Below are 10,772 nucleotides of genomic sequence, written 5' to 3'. Positions count from 1 at the left end.
GATGTAGCTAATCCTAAATAAACATAAAACAAGTGACATCATCTCTTCTACAGAACACATGATCAAAGCCTGCCCCACCTTTGATGTTTATTACCTTGCTACTCTAAAAACAGCTAATTAGCAAAATGAACTCAATGTCAACTCATTGTGGACTAGGGATTAACAGGGCAATTAGTGTCGGGTGGGTATTAGTACTTGCAATTGTCTGTTAATTACTTAATTGAGTAGTGACGGCTTAGTCAGTTGTGCTTTTACAACTGCTATTCAATTATCGAGTCAGTTTACTATGTAACATGCTTCTTGGGACCAAGGAAATGTATCTTGCTGGATAACAGTTTTTTTCTAATTTATCAGAGATCAGAAATAATAATAATGACGTTTTTGATGTGCATTTCTTTGTTGTGTTCACTAGGATGATGGTGATGGTGTTTGAATTATTAGACACTATTTATTCCAAAAGAGGAATAGGGTTGGTGAAGAGGCAAAGCTTATTTGAACAAAATATATATTGAATAAACAGAAACTGTACAAAAAACAGACTAACTGTATCTACAGTTGAAACTATCATGATGCAAATTTTCACTGAATCAAAGTCATATCTTTTCAAGACTCAGATCAGGTTGTAGTGATTGAAGGTCACATTAAACTTGCTAATTTCAAATCATTCATCCCACACTTATGATTTGGTTTGCTGTTTTATGCCGCACTCAAGCAATATTCCGGCTATATGTAAATAATCGAGTCTCGACCAGACAGTCCAGTGATTGACATCATGAGCATCGACCCACACAATTGGGATCAATGACATGCATCAACCAAGTCACCGAGCCTGATCGCCACCTGATGGCGTTAGTCAACTCTTTAGACGAGCATTGTCGCCCGTTACGGAAAGTATTGGGTTACAAATATCCCTTGTAAAACCTTTCAACATGTTCAAATGACACATCGAAAGGCCATTGTGAAAAATTGCACCATGTTAGGATTCTCAAATACAGTTTCAGCTTGACATTGAGTACTTTAAACTTTAAAGTGAAAAATACATTCACAACAAGTGAGCTTTGTCTGCCAATCAGAGTCGGTGAGTAAATTGGAGTAGGGGACTAATTTCGAAGGTAAACTTGTTTCAACGTTTAACAACTACATGCATTTGTGTTTGTATGAGACGATGTGTGTTTAATTCCATATATTTTACTTCAAAGCATGTTATCACAATAAATTGAGTCGGGTATAGGATAAGATGGAGTAGAGGCTAATTTCTATTGTAAACTTGTTTTAACATTTCACAATTATTGGTCTTTGCAAGTTATCAATCCTAGTTTAATTTCATTTATTTTACCAAGGTAAAAAAAAAAATAAGGTGTCATTTTCGTCAAGTAATAATCGCCGTTTTCGCTTTCGGCGAGTATTTCGCCAGTCAGTGCTGTTTTGCTAAGGTGTCGTTTCAGCTATAACCCGCTTATTGCACATTATTAGTTTCAATTTATATTTATAATCATTTTAACCACTGTAATAAGTAAAAACTGAAATAAAAGTATATAGAAAATAAACAAGCACTTGTTATAAAATGTGCATCCGCAGGCAATATTTATAAGATAATCCTGCATGTAGCTGTGGCCATCACACTGAAGATGCACTTCACTTCTTTCTCATATGTCCAAATTACAATAATTTAAGACAGAATATGTACTATTATGTTAAGGGATATGATCTAAATTCAATTCTATTAGGTAATCCTGAAAGGACGTCAAAAATAAACTTAGAAATTCTTAAATCAGTAGATGACTACATTCAGCTATCCAATAGGTTTTGTGATTGTACATAGCATCTTAAATTTATAATACTATTCCTTGCCGTATATTGCAGTACACTATTACTACTAAAAATGCGACCTGACAGCGCCGACAACGTAGTTTCTATAATAAGAACATGTATATAATTGTATTCCTTGACTGTACTTTTGTCATATCATATTGTATTCTAATTCTGGAGCGGTATTCAAATAAGTTTTTGCTTGTTTACCCATCCAGTTCACATATAAATGTTTAAAACAATATTTAGTAAACAAATAATTTAAACTCATGCAACAACATAGTGTGTGGAGACGATAGACCACTGAAAAGAGCATATATATGCACATCCAATGACCCCTGACATCACAATGCATTGTTTTGCCAGTGTGCCAGACAACAGAATACTACGAATTACATCACAGGATACTGTGACCTGTTTGAAAAGTTAGGTACTGTATTCTAAAGGTAGGCCCAAAATTCTACACAATCCAGTGATTGATATTGTGAACATCAATCCACACTGTTAGATGGTCACTGTCAGATGCCATGAACCAGGTCACTGAGCCTGATCACCTGATCTATTAGGTTATCTCTTATGGGTGAGGCTAAAACGGCACCTCAGCAAAATGTCACTGATTTCTCCAACGAAAACAGCACCTTGATTTGGCAAAAAAGGCTACTAATTGTTGTCTGTTATCTGGAGAGACATGTTGATTCCTGGCCAAAATATATATAAATGAAATTTCTATAAAATTACTATTTATCTCCTACTTACTAAAATAAATATGACATATATAGTATACCTGTTGTCCAGTTTCTTGACATTTTCGCCAGACTCAGGTTCAGCTTGACATTGAGCTAATCTGAGTAAAGCTACTTAAAACTTCAAAGCATGTGATCTTTCAATGATAAGTTTAGTTGCACCTCCCAATCAGAATCATGAGTAAATTTGAGCAGAGGCTAATTTCTAATGTAAACTATTTTTAGGTGACTAACATTTAACAATTATTTGTGTTTGCAAGTTTAATTGCATTTATTTTACTTCAAAGAAATCAAAGCATATTATATTTTCACAATAAGTTTAGTTGCATCTCCAAATCAGAGTCGGCAAGTAGATGCTAGTTTTTAATGTAAACCTTTTTGAACATTTCTCAGTTATTTGTGTTTACAAGTGACCATGCAAGTTTAATTTCATGTATTCGGGCATATTCAGACCCAAGGTAAAAAAAATAACAAGGTGCTGTTTTCACCAGGCAATAGTAGGCGAGGTACTATTTCCCTTTATAGTATAACCCTCTCTTACAACTAGCATAGGTTGATGGGGACCAATTCCAACCCGGAATCCCCAAATGAGTGGGTATGGTTTTACGCTGTTTTTAGCAATACCACAGCAAGGGACACCTGACATAGACTTCACACATTGTACCCATGACAAGAATCGAACCTTGGTCTTCAGCACTTCAACCACTAGGCTACCCCACCGCCAAAATTCCCAACATGATAAAGTTGTCATCACGGTATTCTTCAACAAGTTCAAGTGAAAATATCCATAACTTTCAAATGTCTTATCTTCCACTTCACAATGTTCACTGTTGCAAAACTCCTGTCATTTAATTTGTTCTTGATTATTCACACCTGCAAAAGTAAGTTTAGTCGGTACGGTATGAACTAAAAAAATGAGTCACTATAGAGTATCTAGATAAAGGAATATAGATAAGCAAACATATTTCTACATCATATACATTAGCAAGGATTAACATAAGTTAGGTAGATTGCTTATCCTACAAAAATTAAATCACACATTTACTAACATATATAAAACAGAATAAGCGGCTTACAGAAGATAAATAACTTTAATACGTGATCAATATTATTAACATATTCCTTACCTGAATCAGAGACCATATAACAGTCTATGTATTATGGTCTCTGTCTGAATATGTCACATCTTCAGCTCCCTGCAATCGAGGTTGTGAAACATTTCTGCTGTAGGAATATTACATCCGTTGGGATATCCCTTGTCACACTGCCTGGCATGGTAGGCAAACGCATATTCCATACACCACATAGGTATACTTCCTAATACACACTGTCGAAATCCCCGCGGCTCCCAATATGGCCTGTATGAACTGTAATCGGCCAACCTCGTCTCTTTCCGTAACTGCTGCAGAAATGACCGCTCGTCATTCGTGACCAACTCGTGTTATTCCGGGACAAGCAAGTCTACCCATAATTCCCTGTATGGCCGAGGGCGCCATTTTGGAACACAAATGTAAACAAACACTCAAACCTCGTGTAATCGATGTACACCGTGATGCTTGATTGCGATATGCTTACCTCGTGTATCGATACATTGTTCTCAATCACCTCTAACTCGGAAATCCCGGTCGAAATCCACCTGAGCCATCCACAACGAGGACGTCAAGTATTTCGAAAACTCGATTGACAGCCGAAGGAAGGAAGAGCAGCTTGCAGATGCCAGGTACGTAGCAGGGCTTCGAGACATAATGTTCCATGATTTCTATACAGAGATCTTATGGAATGGATTGATTTAGATATTTTCCTGATCTCCATGTTACTACTGTAAACGTCAAGGGCCTTTTAGTTTTGTTGTTTTCGGAAACCCTTTGTTATTATTATGATCAAGTGTTTGTTGTGACATGATATCTCTATTTTGGATTGCATAAGAGCTACAGGTGCAGGACTTTTAAGGGTCGTGTCCTTATTCTCAACATAACGCTGGGATTTGATGATGAGGGTTAGTTACCAAGGGTATAAATCTGGCAAAGTGCATGTCAAACAAAACGTGGCATTCAATTCCAATCATGTGTTGCCACCTGAACCACCTGAAAGTGAGATATGGATTACAATGAATAATGACAGCTTATCAATCTTTAACAAATTCACACTGAAACATTGAAAGGATAAAGACAAGTTAGTTGTTTTCTGTTTCAGCATGTTCAGGGTTTGTGGGGAGGTTCACAGACATCCTCAGGGAGGATACCAAGTATTGAGTGAGTATTTTTGTTTGTGATAAATACAAACTACATGTATTCATCATGGTATATTTCAATGTAATGTGAAACATCACACTCACAATAGTCCAGCTCTGTGATGGCAGCCTGTAAATAATTGAACATGGACCAGGCAATCTAGTGATTGTTATTTTCAGCAAAGATCCATGCCCTCAGAGTATGATGACAACCTAGTCTGACCACTCAATTCATTAGTTGATTAGTGTTTGCAGCGGTAGAAACTAACACTTTCATTCCACTAGTCCTAAAATGATAGCATATAGCAAAACCTTTAAAATGTCAAAATGACTAGTGCCAATTTCTAACCCTGGTGTTTGGATGTTGTGTTTGTGTGTGTATGTATGAGTGTATTTAGGTTGGTTTGTTGTTTAACGCCGCACTCAGCTATATGACGGCGGTCTGTAAATAATCGAGTCTGGACCAGACAACCCAGTGATTCATATCATGAGCATCGAGCCACGGAATTTAGATCAATGACATGCATCAACCATGTCAGAGAGTCTGACCAACCGATCCCGTTAGTCGCCTTTTACGACAAGCATAATGGCCTTTTATGGCAAGCATGGGTTGCTGAAGACCTAGTCTACCCCAGAATCTTCACGGGTCGAGTGTATTTAACTTAAATCATGAATCTTATACTTGTTTCTCTGTGCTTTTACTATGTAACCCAAATTTTCTCTGGAATAATAAAGTATTCTCTTATTTATATCATTTCTGAACAAAGTGTCATATCAAGGTTAGATCTCTGTCAAAACAGTGCCATGGAAAAGCCAAACAAATAGCCTAGAAATAAAAGTAAATACTGCATTGCATTAATCTGCATTTCAAGAAAATGTGGCAATAATTCATGGAATGATATTCACCTCGGTGAGGATCTCTCTGCATTGTCGAACAAGTTATTTCCTATGTAATGTATGTGTTGAATGACCCTGACTTTGTTGTCAAAATATTGTTTTAACATTTGTTAAATATGGGGATAAATGTCATCTCTGAATGTTTGACATGAATTATTATGATTAGGGTAGTTCTATGTCGGAATCACAACCAGGGTCTTTTCATTTGAATCAAATGTACAACATGTACAGTTTGGACATTTCTGTGATGTGAATGCTACTTATGTTTGTAGAATGTCCGGATCAATAAAAGAGACAGTCATCCGTGCAGCATCAATGCAAAGAAAGACCATAGAAGAGCAACAGTGAGTGGTAAATATTTTGAAATTATTCTGTTTGGTTCATATGGTTATTTTGCAAATATGTCTTCAGTTTGTTCCTTATCGCTGTAGGCACGGATGTCCTATTATCTAAGGCACTACAATTTTCTGTGCAGAGTTGCATCTCTTGGGCTTAGCAGAAACCTATAGTCATGGGTTCAAATCCTGGTTCTCCCCGATTATGTTGCTAGGTTTGTCAGCATTATACACATACTCGTGGGATTCATCAAAGACCTGCATCACTTAGGACTTTCTTCCCACATCAAACTAACATGCGGTGATATATCTGGAATACTGTTCAAAGCAGTGTTAAAGCCAAATCATTTATTTAACACTGCATCCAGCAATAGTTTGGCTATATGACAAGGATTGTGAATATATATTTTTCCATGTTGATGAGTTGAAACAATCACTAAATGACATCTCTTTAAAAGATTCCCAGCATTCCAAGCCTCATTATTAGATAAGGTTGTGATTGAGTAGGCTCATTGATCACATGTAATCATACCACAGTGATGTGGGATATTGTCCATAATAGTTATCATCGGTTTGTCTGGACCGAGTTCATAACATTAGTCACTGGTTTGTCTGGTTGAGATTTGAGATGTGATTATCTTAAATGTTTAGCATATAACAAGACTCACATATGACAACTTAAGTGATTTTGCTGCCTTCTATCTGTAAGTACATGTGGCAACACTTCTTTTTGATTGCTAAAATCTTTTTACATAATGCTGCAGAAACTGAAGTCCTGCTTGAGATCCCTGGATGAGTACTCCAGGTTGACAGTCTGGAAGGACCAGACAAGGGAGTCCTAAACAGAGGCTGCACCCCTTCAGATATCAGAGGTGATTTGCAGACAGCGATGATGAGGGTCCTGTTATTTCAATGGAGGCCGACCGAGAAATTGTATGCCAAATGGTACTGGGACACACAAAGGCTGGTCTGGCTAATGTGAGAAGACCAACCAATGCCAAGCTGGAGTGTAATTCTTCCAGGACATTCAGGAAATTCTTGTAAACACTTGAAAGGAATGATAAATGGGACTTATTGTCTTTAAATGTGGACCCAAACACCAAATGGAAAGTTCACAATTCTACTAACACAATGCAGCAGAGATAGAGTCTAACTGTTATCCCCTCATCCTGGTTCCTGTTCATCCATGGCAATATAGAAAGAAAAGGAGGATTGAGGGAAAGTAAGTTATCTGAACTGGTGAACATAATCCGTAGGTACTGTCAAGCGAACAGTTATCACACTCTGTTATGAGTATTGAAGAATAGGATGAAATTGCATACTGCATCAGGAACCATCATGTGAACACTGTTCAATGTGCGATATACTATAGGCATATGAATAAAAGAAATTGATAATTTGATTGTTGCTTATGTTTCATTTACCAGCTGTGTAATTGGGGATGTTTCATGATTTTGCCTCAGTTTAATAGCCACACTTATCTTATGAAACCATGCATTGCTTGGGCATCTCAAGATAAATAACACATGTTTCCTTTGCTCTGAAAACGTCTGATGACACATTGATCTGTTATGTCAAAGGTTAAAGTCACAACCAGACAAAAAGTTTGTTTGTGGTCTAACTCTTCCTTTGGGCAGGGGTCGAAGTTGGAAAAAGGTCGTGTGTGATCTATATATACTACATTTTCCCTTAAATTGCCTTTTCTACAGAAGTCTTAGTAACTCTTATACATATACTGGTTACATTACTTCCATATTTTGGTCAATGATATGTTGAATTCTACCAAAGGACTGCATATTTGGTTTATGTGCTGGATAGCTCTTTGAAATGTTTTTGAAATATTTATCACTGATATTGAAGGTCAAATTCACACTCAAAAGTGATAACTCATGAGGGGTTGAAGTGTAAGATCAAGGCAACAGTGAAGGGGTCATTCATAAAGTATTTCTGCAATTATAACTAAAATGCCTATTTCTGGAGATATTTGTGAAGTATTAAGCACATCCTTGTTATATTATTTGAATATACATATATGTGCAGTGGTTAAAACTCCAGTGTCAAATTAACTGTCAATCCCTTTTAATAAAATAATTCACAGTAACTGAGGAAGAGCTTACTGTAGTACCATAAAACTAGGGTGAGGCAAATGTCAATGAAGTTAGTATTTTGGATATAACAAGTACATGTACCGTTACAAATAGTCTTATTATCATCTCACTAGGACCAAAGGCCCAAGTGAGCACATTGTCAATGACTTTTTCTTTTTCTCAGTACAAACTGGAAGTCTGGACATGAAATTTAAGGATATCATTATACAAGAACTGATGTTTGTTCATTAAATACCATTAGCATCCAAAAAGGACAAAATGTGAAATTGAACAATTTTCTTCTCCAAAAATGTTTTAGGAGGATATTTACCATTAAAATAACACAGAATATTACAACAGGTATCTGTAATGCACAGGCTAACATTATTTACCAGAAGCAAGTCATGAAGAAAATTTGCATCCGGATACCTTCCGGAAACCTTCCAGATGCCTTCAACAACCTTCAAATTGCTTGGTATTTTCAAGTTAATTTTTTTATGTGTTTCACACTTAAGTGAACAAAATGCACCCCCCAAATTTTGACATTTTTTTTGGAAGGTTTCCGGAAGGTTTCCGGAAGGTATCCGGGCCGGATCCAAAATGGGAAGGTATCCGGAAGGTTTCCGGAAGGTTTCCGGAAGACGGAAACCTACACTTTTTTTGCTGTGGGCCGACCACCGACAAGACTTGCATTTCACAATCAAGGGCAGATATCACATGAAAACTCATCCAGTTATATAACTTAATGAAAAATGACAAACGAGTCGATTGTACGATTCCGAATATATCATGAGCATGTGTTTAAAAATCACTATAAAACAGTGATTATACCAGGTGATCGGAAAAAAGGTGAGAATATCCTGCCCAACCGGTGGCACCTGTCACAAACACATCCAGCTGTTCACCTGAAAAACAGATTGGAACATATGGTACAAGTCACAATAGTGAGTGAGTGAGTGAGTATGGTTTTACGCCGCTTTTAGCAATATTCCAGCAATATCACGGCGGGGAACACCAGAAATGGGCTTCACAAGTCACAATAGAGAATTGCATCGGACATCATTATTGTCACAGATGCGTTACATTTGGAAACGTCCTCCACATGTCTCCTGAGCAAGTGTTGTAATTAGAAGTTCTTTGACAAGAGGTGGAAAGAGCATGCTCGATTGTACCTCAAAATTGTGAAAGGAAGGCACCAACGACTGGAGCTTCATGGATATTGCTCGACATAATTGGAAAGCTGACTATTTGACGATTGAAGTCATCCCTCTTGCCATACAGTCTTGTGGAGAGTGTTTGGCACTCTGAATCTATATGCATTGATTTAAATATGAAGCAGCTGAAGCAGTCTCACTGGTCCCCTTTATTGCTATGGTTATCGAACGATATCAGATCATAGATACACCTGAAGATAAATTTAATCTTCTTGGCCAAATTACCTTGTTTTGCCAATCCGAACAAAAATTCTGATTTATTTGCATAGAGAAACATATCAGCAATAAGTGGAGCGTAATTGGTGCCCATGGGGTTAAGAGCAGATATTATCATGTAATCACCCTAACAAGTGATCACCGAGGGCTTTCCGTGTTGGAATAGCTACACAACAAAAGGCCACTAAACGGATCGGTGACTTGGTTGATTGCGTGTCATCGTACCCCGACGGCGTGGATGAGGGCTCACAATATCAATCGCTGGATTTATACAGGTCACCACCAGACAGCTGGAATATCGTGTATAGAGTTCGGCATTAAAACAAACATAAGAAATTCCATGAGTGAATGTTTTAAATGGTATTCTACTGAAGCTCCTCAAGTGATAAATCTTGGATTGATAAGAATATTTTGCAAGTACTTTCTTCATTCATATCCCGCCAAATACACCATACATAGCAAGCTTATAAACATGTATTACATACAATTGGGTTTATACGTTGAAGCCATATGTGGAATCCCAACATGTATGAACTCTGTAACCACCAGGCTACTCCCAACCCTCCACCATAAGGTCATATATGGTGATTCAGTAAGTACATAGTAAGTAATATTCCTGCCCTATCACGGCAGTTACAATTGACTACAATCACCAGCAGCTGAAGTGATGGTGTAAATCCTGCTGGGGAACCGTTCAGGTAGCAAAAGTATCGTAAGTCCCCACGGTCCCTAGTGTGGTGGCCTAACTTGGCGATCTATAGCCCGTTTTTATAATGTATTGTTGAATAATAGGTTAATCATTTAACTAGTTTTACTTCTAAACTGTGATAGTCTAGTTATTATACTGTCTGTCGATGACAGGTTTTTATTCATCTAAATTTAAATATTATTAATGTTCTCGTCACTATATGGCTGAAATATTGCCGATGTGACGTTAGATTTTAACTCACTCACTCACGGCAGTTACCTTCCAGGTAATAGTTCATCTATGTAACGGCCAGGGCACAATGAAATGCGCTTCATATCCCATAAATGTATGAAGGTCACACATTATATACAAAATTGGGGGCATTAGATCATAGATTATCCAAACTTTTACCTGGAGTTTTAGTTTAAAATATACTTATAAAAGCATAATCATTTCACTAATACTGAAAGATTTCGTTGAACCTTGCCTCCTAGAACCTCTCCTATTCTCTTAGCCGAGATAAATAAGGCACTTATACGCTGCACTTTAAGCA

General features: G+C 37.2%; 1 long non-coding RNA gene across 2 annotated transcripts; it reads left to right on the top strand.

Moving 5' to 3' along the window:
* The first annotated feature begins 4,073 nt into the window (after window positions 1–4,073).
* LOC139464567 (uncharacterized) lies at window positions 4,074–7,975 on the top strand. Of its 2 annotated transcripts, XR_011653118.1 has the most exons (4): window positions 4,074–4,272; window positions 4,746–4,804; window positions 5,952–6,023; window positions 6,779–7,975. It is a non-coding gene; the product is annotated as an uncharacterized lncRNA (long non-coding RNA). The 2 variants fall into 2 exon arrangements; XR_011653117.1 differs by lacking the exon at window positions 4,074–4,272 and having other exon boundaries at window positions 4,597–4,804.
* Window positions 7,976–10,772: the final 2,797 nt, after the last annotated feature.

This window comes from Haliotis cracherodii, unplaced genomic scaffold (genome assembly GCF_022045235.1).
Source record: "Haliotis cracherodii isolate W230 unplaced genomic scaffold, xgHalCrac1.p SCAF_17, whole genome shotgun sequence".
Classification (NCBI taxonomy): domain Eukaryota; kingdom Metazoa; phylum Mollusca; class Gastropoda; order Lepetellida; family Haliotidae; genus Haliotis; species Haliotis cracherodii.
This window is presented reverse-complemented; position numbering and strand designations above follow the sequence as displayed.